This window comes from Geospiza fortis, unplaced genomic scaffold (genome assembly GCF_000277835.1).
Source record: "Geospiza fortis unplaced genomic scaffold, GeoFor_1.0 scaffold279, whole genome shotgun sequence".
Taxonomy (NCBI): domain Eukaryota; kingdom Metazoa; phylum Chordata; class Aves; order Passeriformes; family Thraupidae; genus Geospiza; species Geospiza fortis.
The window spans coordinates 3759777-3775321 of record NW_005054352.1 but is presented as its reverse complement, the minus strand read 5'-3'; the positions used below and the strand labels follow the sequence as shown (position 1 = coordinate 3775321).

Genomic DNA, 15545 nt, shown 5'->3' with positions numbered 1-15545 from the left:
CTGCTGAACACAGTGAAGAAGTTGGTGGTATGGAATGAACACCGTGGTCACACCCACATAGCGCTAAAAACCTGCACCCCATCTCTGCAACCAGGCCGCCACCACGTTCAATTTCCTCTGGTAAAAAAAATACTGGAACTGTGTGCCATAAATTGGATCTGGAACAACTAAGAGAGTCTAAAAATACATGTGAGCAGCCATTATATGTTAAATCTGCATTGGCCAAGTTTTCTGAGGCACTGGCAAAGCAAGAGAGAGAGCAACTTTCAAGTTTCGTTACTGGAAAAAAAAAAAGAAATTTCATATTATTAATTATTCTTGTGTGGCTTAAGAGCAGTTCATAATTTTATATACCCAATCCAGAACCTTGATTACGATGGACTATGGTTCTGTGAGTAAATAATCTTCACTGCTTTTACATCACCTTGATTTAGGTGATAAAGCTTTTGAGCTTTTATCCTTTGCGGTATAAGGATTCTTTGAACTTCCATTGCATTTACCAGCATAGCAAAGACTGAAACTGAAATTTTACTGAAAAAATCACATAAGTATGATAAATGCCAATAGTTTGTATGGTGTTTTAACAAAAACATACCCCAAATAATTTTTCTAGATCTTTTAATTCAGGCAGTTCAGATGCTAAAAATATCCTTTCAAGAAGATACATAAAAACTGGCAGTTTAAAAAAAACCCTCTGAATTTGTTCAAAATGCGACCTGGAGGTCCATTGTCAGTCAGTTTTGGCTTTTGTTTTAAGAATGACAAGTCAGGTGATAAAGGAATAAGACTTTATGACTTTATTTCAAATAAAAATGGATTAATGAATGTATATTAGACACACCATAAGTCACAAAAACTGTTGTGTTCCAGTCAGATTTTGCCATCATGTCCACATGAATGTCAAGCCATTTAATCACTTTGACTTTTAGTGCTTTTACAAAAAGCAATTTTTTGTTCCATAAAAAGACTCATTTCTCATTTCTGTTTCGAGGGGTGAACTGTGGAGAGCACTTAATTGGAGAGTACAAAACCAAAAAGGATCTGGGTGTACAGCTTGCAGCTCCTGGCTCTCGGACCCACTGAGTGTTGATTAATGCACAAGGAGCATGGCAGCCTCTCCTTGCAACTTTAGGAGGAGCATGGCCTGGTGACAGGACAGGGAGACAGTAGAGACACTTATTGTATAAAAATTTGAGACTGGCCACTGATAAGTAGCAGCGAACCATGTTTGCTCTAAGGTCGCAAAGTAGGTGAAACTGGAGATGGAACAAAAGTTACTATACTTCCAATACAAGGAGAAACATGAAGCAAACATTTAAGCCAAGATGCTTACAATTTACCCATTATTGGTTGCCACATTTTATAATATAAATTTAATGGTGTCAACTAATTAGGTAAATCAACAAAATATTTTATCTCACTGAATCAAGAATGAAAGCTTTTATAGTTTTTTGGGGTTTTTTTTTCTCTTTGAAGCACATAATATACATTTCATTTTAAAACAGAGCTTCTTACATACAGGAAAATACCTCATATCTTTTTGGGAACTTCAGTATTTTCATTAAAATTTTGGTTTGAAAAATATCTTTAGTGTTGTACCGCTAAACCCAGGAAAATGAAGATGATCTTCAGTGAACAGGGTTTTCCACTGGGGACTCCACCAGCATTCAGTTGTCTCATTTAATTATCACTTTCCTGATTCAACCATTATTCATGAGCTTCCTTGTGTTCTTAAAAAGCTCTGAGCTGTGCTTGCCAATGTTATGGCACATTATGAAGCACAGTTATGCAGCAAGAGGGAGGGGGTGATAATGCATTGGTCTATACTGCTGGCATATTTTCTGTTTGATCTCCTCAGCTGCCAGTGGAATGCAGAGCTCTTTATTCAAAATCTATTGCTGCTTCTTAAGCATTGTGCTGGTAGTACAATCCTTTGCATTGCTTCAGTAAAATAGAGCAATACTGAAACATATGAATTGTTTGCATGGAGTTTATACTAGTTTCTATTTGACTGCATTTGTCTTCTGTAATAGTGGTAAAATAAAAACCTGGAGAGAAAAGTTCCTAAAAGATGCAGGGAAAATACTCCTGGGTAGGTTGGAGATGAATTTTAATTGCCATCAGTTCTACCCATATTGAAGCAGGAGTATATGTCATTTCAGATCTTCATGCCTTCTCTGCCTAATTTTAATGTTTAGATTTTTAGCTGAATTTACTAGCTTAGGATTTACTAATGCTGCCAATTTACTAGTTTAGGATTTTTGCTTAAAATCAATAGTCCAAGGTAGTTAGACTAAAGATAAAGACTGAAAGTCTAAATTAAAAACAGCTGTTCTTCCAAATATGCCTCAAATCATGCTACAACTTATTTAAATCTTGAGGAAATCGATCATTAATGAAGTTCACAGCTATTTTGCTAGTGTTATCTGTCCTTGGCTTCACCCTAGGATATTATGTCAAACCCCATAACTTTTAATAAAGATGAAATTTTAATTTTTTTTATTATGCCTAAATAATGAATTGGCACATATGTAAATTTCAGAATACATTTAAGGTGGAATATTTATTTACTGAGAGTACAGGAGCACTACTATCACTTCTTATTTTCAGATATGGAAAGCAAAAACTGCAAAAAAATCTCAGCATGTTTCTTAGCAGTCTTGCATGAAGTATACATGAGAATAAAAGCTGATTCTCCTAAACTCATGCTAGGGTGAAAGGAAATACCTACTAACACTTTTTACACAGCCTGGCTGAAACATTTATTATTCCAAATTCCTTTCTGAAGAATGCAGAGCTTTAAATAAAGCTATGAGGCAGTTTGAAACAAGATGCAGTTCCAATAAATTCAGCACAGTTGCTTCTACTTCAGCCTCAAACAAGTTTCAATTTGGTAGCAAATTATACTCTAACTGAATATTTACAAAGTTCTGAAGTCTTCTCTTAGACATATCTTCCCATAATTTCAATAGGGACAGTAATATTACATGAGTGGGAAGCTGCTTGAATGAACATTAATTTCATATCCAAAGACATTGACACCAGTATGTACCACAAATGAATAAAACAGGCCAGCATCTTTTCAGAGCTGTATCCTTGTAACCAAGAACAGAAGTTGGCTTTGCAGGCTTGGCTGGGGCTACACTTGCTATGAGTAGTCTGTGAATTGGAAGAGCTGCTGCAACCAGGATGTGCCAACGGAGCCAGAGCTGGAGCTGCTGCACCACCTCTATTCCAAAGACTTCTGGACTCACAGACAAAGCCACTTGCACAAAACCTGTATTTCTCCCAGTGAGGGCTTCAGGACTAACTTCCATGCTACAGACCATTTCCAGCTCTATAACCTGTTTTATAGAGCAAGATACTCAGCAAGTCACACTAAGAAGGAAAGACGGCAATGAAAAGGGTAACTTTTAAAGATAAAGCCCCAGTAAATTCACATGGCATGAGTTGAGTTTGGAGATATTTCCTTAGACTTCTAATAAAATAACAAAAAACTGTTGCTAAACTGTTGCTACTGCTGCTTTAGAAAAGGACAAAGTAAATTATTCACTGCTGACAAATTTCAAATTAGTCTTGCTTTGTCTAAAAATTGTGCCGTAATTCAAACAGGTCCCTGTGGAAACCATATGGATTTCATTATAAGTAAGTGTAATGATCCTTTCTTTCAGTATACTTCATAAATATGTTTTTCTGCAGATTTTTTCATCACATGTACTGAATGGTGATTCCATTCTTCTGCTCCTAATTTTTGAGGAGAAAAATGTTCATGTCTATAATGTTATTTTTGTTGCCAACAAGTCAAATGTGGCTGTGATTTTTTTTTTTGTTAATGTTTAATGTGGCTTTAGGATCTGTATTATATTCAAAAGCTGATATTTAGGATCAGATTTTCTTCTTAAAAAAAAATAACATTAAGTATAGCAAATCCAAAATTACTTGGTATAAGAGATTTTGTTTTCATTATTCATTCTTTTTGTGTTTTTTTTTAAATGCAGGATATGCAGTTCAATATAACCAGTACGTGGTGTTGCTTAAATTCAGGTTTGATATGTAAAAGAAATCTTAGCAGGTACACCAAACCCCTACATCTTCTCTAACTTTGATTTGATCACACTTACAAAGCAATACAAAGTATAGATGGTGCAGAAAAATTACACAAGCAACAGTTTCATAAGCTGCAAGTACCAAGGAAAAGAAAGGTTTTATTTCCAAATTGCACACAATATTCTTTCCTCTAGGCATTGTACTTTCTTTCACTTACATCTTTTACAGCTTTTCTTCCTAAGACACTACATTTTAATTATTAATTCTCAGTTTCACCAATTAATATTTGTTTTTCTGGACCTTTATTTAAAATGCCATTAGAAAAAAATCTGGGATGACAACTGTGTAAATCCTCAAATCTCACTAACGTAACAAAAATTACACTTTTCTCCAATGTTCTTAATTCACAGTTTTTCCTCTGCCAAGTATCAATACAAGTTTACTATACATGTCACTTAACTGAGTGTTTAACTTTGCCAGTGCTTATATGGCTTGACCATATCACATATAGTTTTCATTTAATCCTGTTACTTCCTTTCATCCTCCCTTTCCCTTTCCCTTTCCCTTTCCCTTTCCCTTTCCCTTTCACTTTCCAGAACTTCCCTTCCCTTTCCTATCATTCTGTCTTTTCCTTTCATTCTTTCAAAGAACCACTGCTATATGCAGATACTTCTCAGTGACATCACAATCAGACTCTGCAAACAGAACATACTAACTCAAAATTTTATTTCCATAGCATGTATAGAGAAAATTATGCTTCCTGAAATATGCAATTTCAAAGTATTTACTATGTATTTAGAAAACGGTGTTTTTCAGATCTTACAGAATGAGATAGCTGGTGGAACTGTTTAACCAAAACAATGTACTTTACAGTGTAAAGAAATGGAGAAGTGAAAGGGGGAGAAGTGCTGTTAATATAATATAGCTACAGGCATAGAAAAATTGAAAATTCAGAAAATGCAGTTTTCACAAGAAACAATTTTTTTATGGTCCTCATTGATAAAGAAATTAATTTCAAGCTCAAGACCAGTCCATAGTCTTCATCTTCCATTTGTGTATGCTTATCATATACAGTCCTCCTGTGTAAAAGAACACATGCATCATTGCACAAGTTTAAGCAGTCTCCTCAGTTTTTGGGATCACCTAAAAATATAAGGAAAGAGTAATTGAATCAAATTAAAAATTCTACATGAAACCAGTGGAACGTCCCTCTGTTTGCGGTACCTGTGCCACTTAGGAAATAAGACAGCTGGCTAAGTTGGTGTTCCCTACTCATCAGTGGTTTTACATCCAACTCTGTTTTAGACTGTAGTTTAGTCACAGGAAGTCATTCTTTACACAAATTATATAGCGAGCTGAAGGGAAATAAAACTGACCCTTGTGCAGGGTGAGTTTATAAGTCAGGCATCAACTAACAGAGATGCAGCAGGACAAAGGCATGAAAGAATAGCTCTAAAATGCTGCAGAAAAATCTAACAGATTGAAAGAAGATTTAGTGGGAGCAAGAGGGTAATGTCTATGGACAAAACAGTATTTATCAATGTTGACTTCTGATCTTACACTGAAACAAAATAGCTGAAGACTGAAACCAAAATCTGGCCCTTGGCTTTCTCTGCACCAGTATATTTGAGAATGAAAGGTTTGATTCGGCATAGAAACTGTTCCAAATGTGACATACAATCCAGCTGGCCAGGGGAATGTGCACAGAGGAGTGATTCGATTTGTTTCTTTCTTTGGTGTTTGATTCTCTGTATTTGGAAGAGTGGCTGCTTCTTTAAAGATGTCTATTTCAATAGCATAGGTCATTAACACCAAGGAAGCAATGAAAATGGGGTTTTAATTTTGGAATTTTGGTGTGTATTTTTCTTTGGTTGTTTTTGGTTTTGTTGTGGATTTTTTAAATTTGTTTGTTTGCTTTCTTGTTTTGAATTAAAGAAAAAGAAATATAAACTTACTATGGCTTTGAGAGCTTGCAAGGAACAACCTGGCATGACTGTTGTCATTTGAATATTGTTTTCATCATTCTTTTGACACTGTCTGTAATTTTGAAGAGGTTTAGAAGTGCTTGACATTAATTTCTTTTATTTCTTGTTCATAGACTCTTGTTTTAGTATCTTTGCAATCTAAAAGAAACATTGAATATGACAGTCTAAAAATGTCTGTAATGTATAACAATTACATAACTGATGCTGACAATACACTACTAAAGTTTTCTAACATCACTCTTTTTTCCCCTAAAGATAAAGCTTTATAAAATTATTTTTATATATACAAAGTCATACATGCATAGTACTTGTACATTCCATTGAGCCTTTAGAAGTACAGGAGTTATCACAGTTTATCATACAACGATCTAAGACAGTACTTACTCTCCAAAAATTGCAAACACTCTACTTTTTATTTGCAAATAAAAATTTTAACAGCTTATAGACTTCTTCAAGAGCTGAAAGAAAAAGCTTTAAGATCTTTTCCCAAATTTAGCACTTATCAGCCTTCAAAAAATCACTACTTTGTAGGGAGAATTGTAAGGGGGCACAGTATGTAATCTTATTCCCCAATGAGTTGCAGCTGGGGCCAATTAAGAGTCACACCTGTAACCAATTAAGAGTAAGTAGCATAAAAGGAGTGGAGTCCCAGGAGGAGGTGGTTGCTGCAAGAACCAGGAGAAGACTGCAACAGGAGAAGGCCACTACCAGAAGAAGACTGCAAGAAGCGGGAGAAGGCTGCTATCAGGAGAAGACTGCAAGAACCAGAAGGCGGCTGCAAGAACCAGGGGAAGATGGTGAGTTCCCCTGGAGGGGATGGAGAAGAGGATAGACCCCAGGAGGGTAGGCACCCGAGGGGGTTGGAGAATCACAAGGAGAGGTTGGACTCTGGAGCCTATGGACGTGCCAGGGCTCTGTAGCAATTTGGCAGCAATATCCTTCATTGGATTGCTGCTGGATTAGCTGCAGATGCTTCTGGCTGTGTGCTTCAGGAAAAGCCCCTGGAGGGGATGGACTCTGTTAATGTAACTGTTGTAATGTTTACTGTAATGTATAAATATTGCTGCAAAGTGTATAGGGCATCTGTGACCCACTGGGATGGAGTGGGGGAGGCGGCGTTGGTGTAGCAGAGAGTGGCAGGTGGAAGCCACAAGGAGGTCAGGACTGGATTTTCTCCAATCAAGACACCTGGAAGTAGGTGAGCCACCAACTAGTAATAATGGGACATTTGAGGTCTTTGTTTTGTGTTGTGACTGCCTCGACAAGAAGAGATAGATGTTGTAGTAATGTAACTGTTATAATGTATAAGTTGTAATGCATAAGTATTGTTGTAAATGTAATAGATAAGACAACACTACTTCTGTGGAGTCCAAGCATTTTCAGTCTGGTCAGACTACTGTCATTGCACAGAGTAGAAAGAACTTGTGTAACATATGTAAGTTCTTCTAAACCCCAAAAAATTTACAAGAAGAATTATGTAGCCTCCTACCCCCTCAGTATTGCCTCTCTCTGGTCTTATCTCAGTAAGGTGTGCAGTGTCCTGGGCAGAGTTACAAAAAACATCTTATATACAAAACATGATGTAATGAAGTACCAAGTAAGGCACCAAAGTATTGTACAGTGGTTTTAAGGATATTTCTTCATTTCTTTTTAATTTCTGTTTCTGTCTCTGTTAGTACTTATCTTACTCATTATTGTCTACTGTTCTTGTAAATAAATGATTTTAATATTTATAATAGATAGCAGTATGAGTCTCTATCCCACATAAGGTAAATTGCTTACTTTGTGTAGCTAAAATGGCTGCATTTATGAATTAGTAGACATTTGGAAAGATAACAGGAGAATAAACATTACATTAATTTCAATTTGTTGTGGTTAAAAAGGCAATTATTTTTGTACTTTTCTGTTTCCCTATGTAATTCTAATCTCTGCTTAAAATCCCTAATTTGTAAATAGAGGAGTTTAAACCTATCCTTTATTTCTTATTTATTCTGTATTGAAAATTGTGTCCCTGCTGTTGTTACATGAACATTTTCCGTATGTTTCTATATCCTTTCTGTTAATTGAACTTACTATCATGCTTTCATACTGCTTAATATCCTAATACCTCTTTGTACAGTCATTCCTTGCCCACCTGAAAAGAAAGTTAATGTGACACATCAGATATCTCCCTGCAATGCAGTGGCATCCTACTATGGGCCTGGGGCACCCAGGATCTTCTTGTCACTGGCATTAACAGCAAAGAGAGATTTTGCTGTTTTTTTATTGTGTCCTATTAGCAGCAGCAGTCTTGAAGTTGTTCATTTCATCTGAGAATCTTGGAATAACTGCAGGTGTTTGGAGATTTACTCTTCATTTGCACATGTGCCCCACCACAAGTAGTGTTTCTTCAGAAATGCCTCATTACTTTCATGTGAATGTTTTCTTTCTAGAAAGCATACATCTCAAGACCAGCCACATTTTACACAGAAAAGTTCTGAGAAAGGGGGAAGTGGTATAATGAATAGGCAGAAATTATTAGAATAAACTATGCAATTGTAGTTTTATAGTGTATAATATACCTTTAATTACATGTTTAATTTTTATTATATATATTCTTGTGCAATGTAGTTCTAGCCCAGTTAAGTGGTTTTTATCAGGTGCCTCTGCTCTATTGGATACATTTTGCATGGCAGGTATTATGCAAAACATTGCATAGCAGCCACCTCACAATAGCGTGAAGTGCAGAACAGGCTGCTAAACATGCCCATGCAGCAGAATCAACTTCTTGCACAGAGTAAGCTTTCTGCTATCACAGCTTGACTGCTGCCAGTACCCAAAATACTTCATTTAAAACTGGCTTGCGTCTTTATGCTGCACTGTGTCCTAGTGGGCTTTTATATTTTCCTGTTCCAGGGATTTAAACTGAAGATACCAGTGGAGAACATTTGCAGTTTGTCAGGTGCAAGTGGCCATCCTGGAGAGCTGAGATTTAAAGGAATATTAGCTCCTTGGTCTTGCTTAGTTTTGTCCAACCTGTGCATTTATCAGCCCATGAGCCAGCTATGGCTGGAGGTCCCAACATCTTTAATAGTTGGAACATCTTTAAAAGTTGAATTATTTAAGTATTTTCTACTTTCATGCTGTAGTGACACAGTAACACTAGCATGGGGTAGTGTATGTGCCAAGAACTCAATTTATACCAGCATTTATTAGTTTCAAATACATCTTATGAGAACTCATTTGCGTGTATCTGTTCACAAGTATGAGTGGTTCAGAGTTTTTATATCACTGTATCTAGAAGTTTTCTCTTGGTCTTGGTCATATCTTATCACAATAGACATCACAAAAATAATTTTGGAAAGAAGACATTAAATGTTTATTAGCTAATCTATGTATCTCATACAAATATTTATATACTCAATATATCTTACCATAAATGTATAAAACAAAAGGAACATTCAAAACAATGCCACGTTCTGTGTCAGGTCAGCCAACACAAGAAGATTTTCTTAATATCAGAATTGTAGCTAAATAAGCATTCTGACACAGATTCTAATTCAAAAAAAGGACATAACCACATGTTTAATCCTAAGCATTTGCATTACTACTTTCTCAGATCAAGACTTGTTAAATCTGCCTGCCTTGTATAAGGGGTAGAGCTGGGGCCATTTTTTTCCCTCTTGGGATTGGCCTATGAACTGGATGGAAAAATTAACTGCATAAATTAAAGTAGTGCTAGTACCTTTATAAGAGAAACAGCTCTTTTAAATGAAAGGGGAGCATCAACAGTAATTTCTGCTTTTGGATATTATTTTTATTATCTGAGGTAACTACCTTGTTTGCTTTGCACTGGCCTGTAAATGTATCATGCCAAAAATAGGAGTAAGCAAGCTGTAAGCTCTTTTTCTCTTCAAAAATATACTGTAAGATTTTTAAAAATCTGCTTTTTAATATGTGTGTTTTCGAAAACCTGATTCTTTTCTCATCTGTTTCATAAACTAGGCCAACAATAGACACTTTGAATATTCTTGGCCTGATTTATTTAATATTTAAGCATATTATTTCCAGCTATGTGAAAATAAATGTACTTTGGGATATCAATTTTAAAACTGGCTATGCTGAAAGCAATTTTATTTTTTGCTATGAAAATAGGCAACTGATGTATACAATTTTCAAAGTATTTGGAGTATCTACAATGCAGATATGTACCAGTTATTCCCTACGGTGTTTATATTGATTTGGTGTAGTTATTCTTTACAAACATAGCAGAGGAGCAGGGGAAGAAAAGAAAAACTCTATGTAAATCAGGAATACTGTCATGGAGTAGGTGCACATTCTGCAAAGGAAAAGATTCTCTATCAAGAGGGGAATGAAGTGGTGGAAGGGAGGGAGGAAGGGTATGCAAAAACTGAAAAGGCCCTTTTGAAGGCCCTTAAGCATCCTCGACTTCAGCCGTCACTCTGAGCTACAGCTAAAGCTATGGTCTCTAGCAGTGGACTCGATATGCACACAAGGTAAGTCTAGAACAGTACACCAGAATATGAATGCCCCAAAAGTGAAAGCAGGGCAACAAATTGAAACCTAAATATTTCTCAGTTGAGTGAAAATTAGAAATAAATACATACTTTTCAGTTCAAAACCAAGGAATACAGCCGTTTTAAAATTGCTTAGTCCGAATTAGCCTTTTACCACCAGCCTTGTTCTGCAGGTACTACTAACTTATTGTGAGATAACAATAAACAACTGAATGATCAAAAGAATGTTATGGATTACTCAGTCAATATGCTTCATGGTTCATATAAAGTCCAGAAAGTTAGGCCCTCTAAATTTTTGTTTCATGTTCTTATTATCCATTATATCCAAGATTCCAGTTTCAGTGATACTCTGTTTTGAAATGAATACACAATATTTGTTTCCCTTTATTTTACCTCTTTTAGAAGATTACTAACATGCAAATCCTTTTATATGCTACCCATAGCAAAGGATCAGTTTTTAAAAACTGTGTTAACAGCTCTGATATACTAAATACTATGATTTTCTAAACAGATATTAGCTCAGAAATAACATTGATTGTTCCTACAATGAAAAAGAATTTAGAATAAAGGTTTTGAACTTCTTTGATTTTATAATGTAAAACTGTAGTGCATAAGTAAGAATAGGAATACTGAGATTCCACCAGAAAATTAATTAATTTCTTGATGAATAAAATAATTGTATTCTGGGTTTGCAGTTTTCCAGTAAAATAGTATTAAAAATTTGAATCAGACTGTTTCCATGAGCTTGGAGGGTCAGTATCCATTTAAAGGGAAAAATTTTTTGCTTGTAATACATGCTCACATTTAAACCTTAAACTACTTCCTGAGAGCAATATACATTTGAAGATACTCAGAGTCTCATTCCCAGGCTAGAGTGTCTAGTGCTTCAGAGGCTGCCAGGAGGACTTGAAGCACTGATCTGAAGACAGGTCTTCTGCCTCATGCTACTTTCCTACAGCACTTTCTTTTGCTCATATATTCCTTCCAACTCTTATCTTTCTATCTCCTTCATTGAAGCCCGTTCTTGGTCTTGGATTGCCTCAAAACAACTTAGGAACCCTCAGACCTTCCAAGAATAGAGAATGTGGACACAAATCCTGGAAGGTCACTGCCTCTTGGCAGGCTTTTTGCTGCAGGAAGACAGTCGTTCACTGCTGCCTCCTCTCTCATCAATGTTTGAATATGCTGTAGTTTCTCCAGAGCAAACTTCAGGTTACTTGGGCATAGGTACTACTGTCAAATTTAGCACCTTCCTTGGCTAGGTTTTAGAATCCAAAATATAATTTCAAAGTTTTGGTGTTCTAGGTTTAATGCAGCAATTATATCCTTAACAGACAGTTTTTTCAGGTGCTGAACACTTTGTCAGGGGGTGAGGTGGTGATGGTATCTAGTATCTCAGCTAGTATCCATTTCTGTTCCAAGATATGCTCAATTGGGATATTTTACAACATGATCAGTGATTGACACTGCATGTAAAGCAGGAGAAGACACAATACAATTTCTGCCATTAAGGCAGGGAAGAAGAGACAGAATGAAATAGATGTCATGAAGTATTTACAGGAGTTGAGCTTCTTTATTTGTGGCTAGGGATTGCTTTTCATTTCACAAGACAGAGGAAAAACTCAAACATGGTTTTTCACTTATTTTTTTCAAGTTTCTGGTTGTCCTATCATGCATAATACTTAGTTTCTAAAACTAAATTGGCATAAATGAAGATTTTTCAATTGCTAAATGTTGCTCCTTATTGTGTCAGGAATTTCTAGGGCTGCTTTTAAAATCATTTTACTAGTTTGGAAGAAAATGCAGAGTTTTGAATTTAATAATATTTTGTGGAAATGGTTTAAAATTGCATAATGGTTATAAGTCTTTATAGGAGACAAAGACAATATAGTGCATGTGCAGATTGCAAGCAGCATAATGAGATAGGAAGAATTTCAGAAAATTAATCTAAAGTGAAGAATGCATGAGAGAAGCTTATATTCCTGAGTCTGTCAATAACTTTTTGCAAAAGTCATAAAATGAAAAACTGTCTTATTGAATCAAAGAAATAAATTTTGACTGCAGGGTACATCTGGCTTCCTTTCATGCCAACAGAAATTAGCCATTGATATACAGGGGAAGGAAATGGGACCTGCCTGATACAGTTTGTTTTGACTATTCATTCAGTACTTTTTAATGAAGCAACTAAATTAGGCATAACTTGCTATAGCTCTAATGAACATATTGCAAATTATTAAAATTATAAAACTATGTAGCCTTAAATACTGTCTTAGAAGATTGTGCTTGGAAAGGTGCTAATGTAAGTGAATATTCTGAAAAGCAATTCCTCACTGTTATTTTGCAGTGAAAATATAATAGCAATAATATAGCTCTTTAGCCATAGAATATTAGTTTATATTTTGAAGCAAAACAAATTATTTGTTGTACTTTAACTGTATTTGTCTGATGTTTTCTAAACTTCTCTGAATCACTCACCTGAAATGAGAAAAACCTGAAAAGGCTGTCTTTGAAACCTAGGATAACTAACATCTTTGAAGAATAGTGGGCTAAACTGTACTAGTCAGTTTATTTAACTATTGAAAGTATGTGTTCAGTTTTTAAATATTATCTAAATTTCTGTAGGACTTCAGATTGTGTGGCTTTCTTGTGTGTTGTTTACCTGCTTCAACATGTAACAGTTTCAAGCAGCCTTGTATTTTTAAATACAGTATTTGTAACTTGTCTGACTCTCACTGAAGTTCACATGTTTATAACATGTCTAATTCTTTCACCAACATTACTAGTACTTAGTAGACAATATTGAATCATAAATATTTAAGAAATGAAATTTAACAACTTGCCCTAGCTACTGAATTTATCTCAGACCTCATTGTACATATACTATATTGGAACAAGAAAGATGAATAAACTAAAAGTCTACCAAGGCTTCTGAAAATGAATAAATAAAAATTGCCACTTGATATAATAGTGAGAAATGTAAATTAATTCCAGGGCCCAAATTATGTGGGTTTTGTAGGAAAAAAAGAAAAAGAAAACAAAAAAAAGAAAAAGAAGAAAAAGAGTAAGAAATCTTTTTATCAAAATCAAGCTAAGAATGAATAATGAGAATTTTTTTTCTCCATTGTCAAAAGCACCACACAAATCCTATATAAAGATGACCTAGAACCCACTGTAATAGTGTAAGGTATTTTGAATGCACAGCACAGCAAGTAGGTAGCTTGTTATTTACCTAATAAAGTTTTGATTGGTGTTAAGTTGCAGCTTGAAAACAAATAAATCTAAAAATCATTTTGGCATAATCAAGAACAAGATGTCTTGACAATATGAAAAGAGAGTGCATGCCTCCTCTTGAAATCCACCTGTCTTTTGTTCCTGCTGCTAGGTGAATCTCCAGTAGGGAAAAAAAAAGTTCTGGTTCCAATACAAGAAGTAGATGGAATCTTTGCTATCTCTCCTAGTTGCTTTTGTAAGAGCCATAAGCACTATTCACTAAATTCCATATTAGATACCAGATAAATGATACCTATTATGAGATGAGACTTCCTAACGTGCTTTGCAAAGTGATGTGTAAGAGTTGTTTTATTGCAATTACCTCTGAAACTTTTGAACAGGAGGAACAGATTGAAGAGATGGTTTGTGGGAAAATCCATAGAAAAGAATCCTGGAGGCAAGCCTAACTGCCACCAGCCACATCTGCTAAAATCCCAATTAAAAAGAAAACATGCCATTGTAAATTCCACGTCTTGTGAAGTGAAAAGATGGAGAGCATGTAACTGTTACTGAAAGGTTTGCTGATATAAGTACACTAAAAGCCAAGTAATTGGTAAAAGTTTCTGGATAAGGTCCTAACAACTTTGCATGCAGTATATAAATTGCGTAAATACAATGGTGAGGAATACAAATACCATCTAATATCTTAGGAATTAAGAATTTTCTTCCTTTTTTTTAACTGACCCTGTCTTTACTACAGTGAATGCAGTTAAAATTCACCATGGTCAAGTAAATCTAGACAGTTGCAATACTGGCAGAGTTGATTCTTTCATGTCTTTTTCATTTTGCAATTCAAACAGGTGTTTGAAACAGGCTAACCACACGAACTTGCTTCCTCTAAACCCTTGTAACCTTGTTCCCCAAGAATAAAGCTTTGCCAGTTTGCACAAACAGTGGGCACTGCACTTTGTATCTTTCCTACAATAAATCATAAGACAGCAAAAGACATCATACCTATGACCTCTTGCAAAAGAGACCTAATAGAACTTAGTCTGATAATTCATGTAGTAACAAATAAATCTATTTTGCTATGTCCGAAGTTAAATAAACAGTATGAACTATGTATCCTATTTTATGATGTCGATATAGTAACTTTGTTGCTATATACATTTTAGTTAAAGCAGAGCCGGTTTTTTTCATTTCAGGCTTAGAGCTAGGAACTGTAAACCTTGATAATAGGGACTTGTTTTTAAGATGTGTTACTGTGCTTCGATTGTGTTCCATGATCTATCATACAGGAAAAAAAACAAAACAGTAATTGAAAAGATCCCGTTCTCTTTTTGTTTGTTTGGGTGGTTTTTGTTGCCTTTTTTGTTTCTTTTGTTTGTTTGGGGAGGTTGTTTGTTTGGGTTTTTATTTTTTGGGGGACAAACATCAGTTTGTCTATCTAATCGGGGGAGAGTTGTGAGTCGAGAAAATCCTGCTGGCCGCAGAAACACGCCGCTTTCTGCAGAACCTTCTGCTAGTCTTACACCGGAAAACAAATTGCTTTCGACGTCCAGATTCCCTCTTTAATGAGAAAATGACTCACCACCAAACTTTCCCATTCCCGTCGGAAAATGAAGTTTTCCGATGAGGGTCACACCGTGGTGACCGAGCGCCTTCGCCTTTCTCCCCGGAGACACCGCCTCCTCACTAACAACGCCACACGGGGTGATTCTCTGCGCCCGCTGCCTTCCTCCACAAGCTCCAGAGCTCTGCACGCCGGTCCCATCCTTGGACCACC

At 35.7% G+C, this 15545-nt stretch overlaps 1 long non-coding RNA gene across 1 annotated transcript in view; it reads right to left on the bottom strand.

The window, feature by feature from the left end:
- Positions 1–15465, bottom strand: part of LOC115948150 — a 37343-nt gene extending 21878 nt beyond the window's left edge. Inside the window, exon 1 of the long non-coding RNA XR_004082004.1 lies at positions 15351–15465. This is a non-coding gene — a long non-coding RNA (uncharacterized LOC115948150). The remainder of the gene's footprint in view (positions 1–15350) is intronic.
- Positions 15466–15545: the final 80 nt, after the last annotated feature.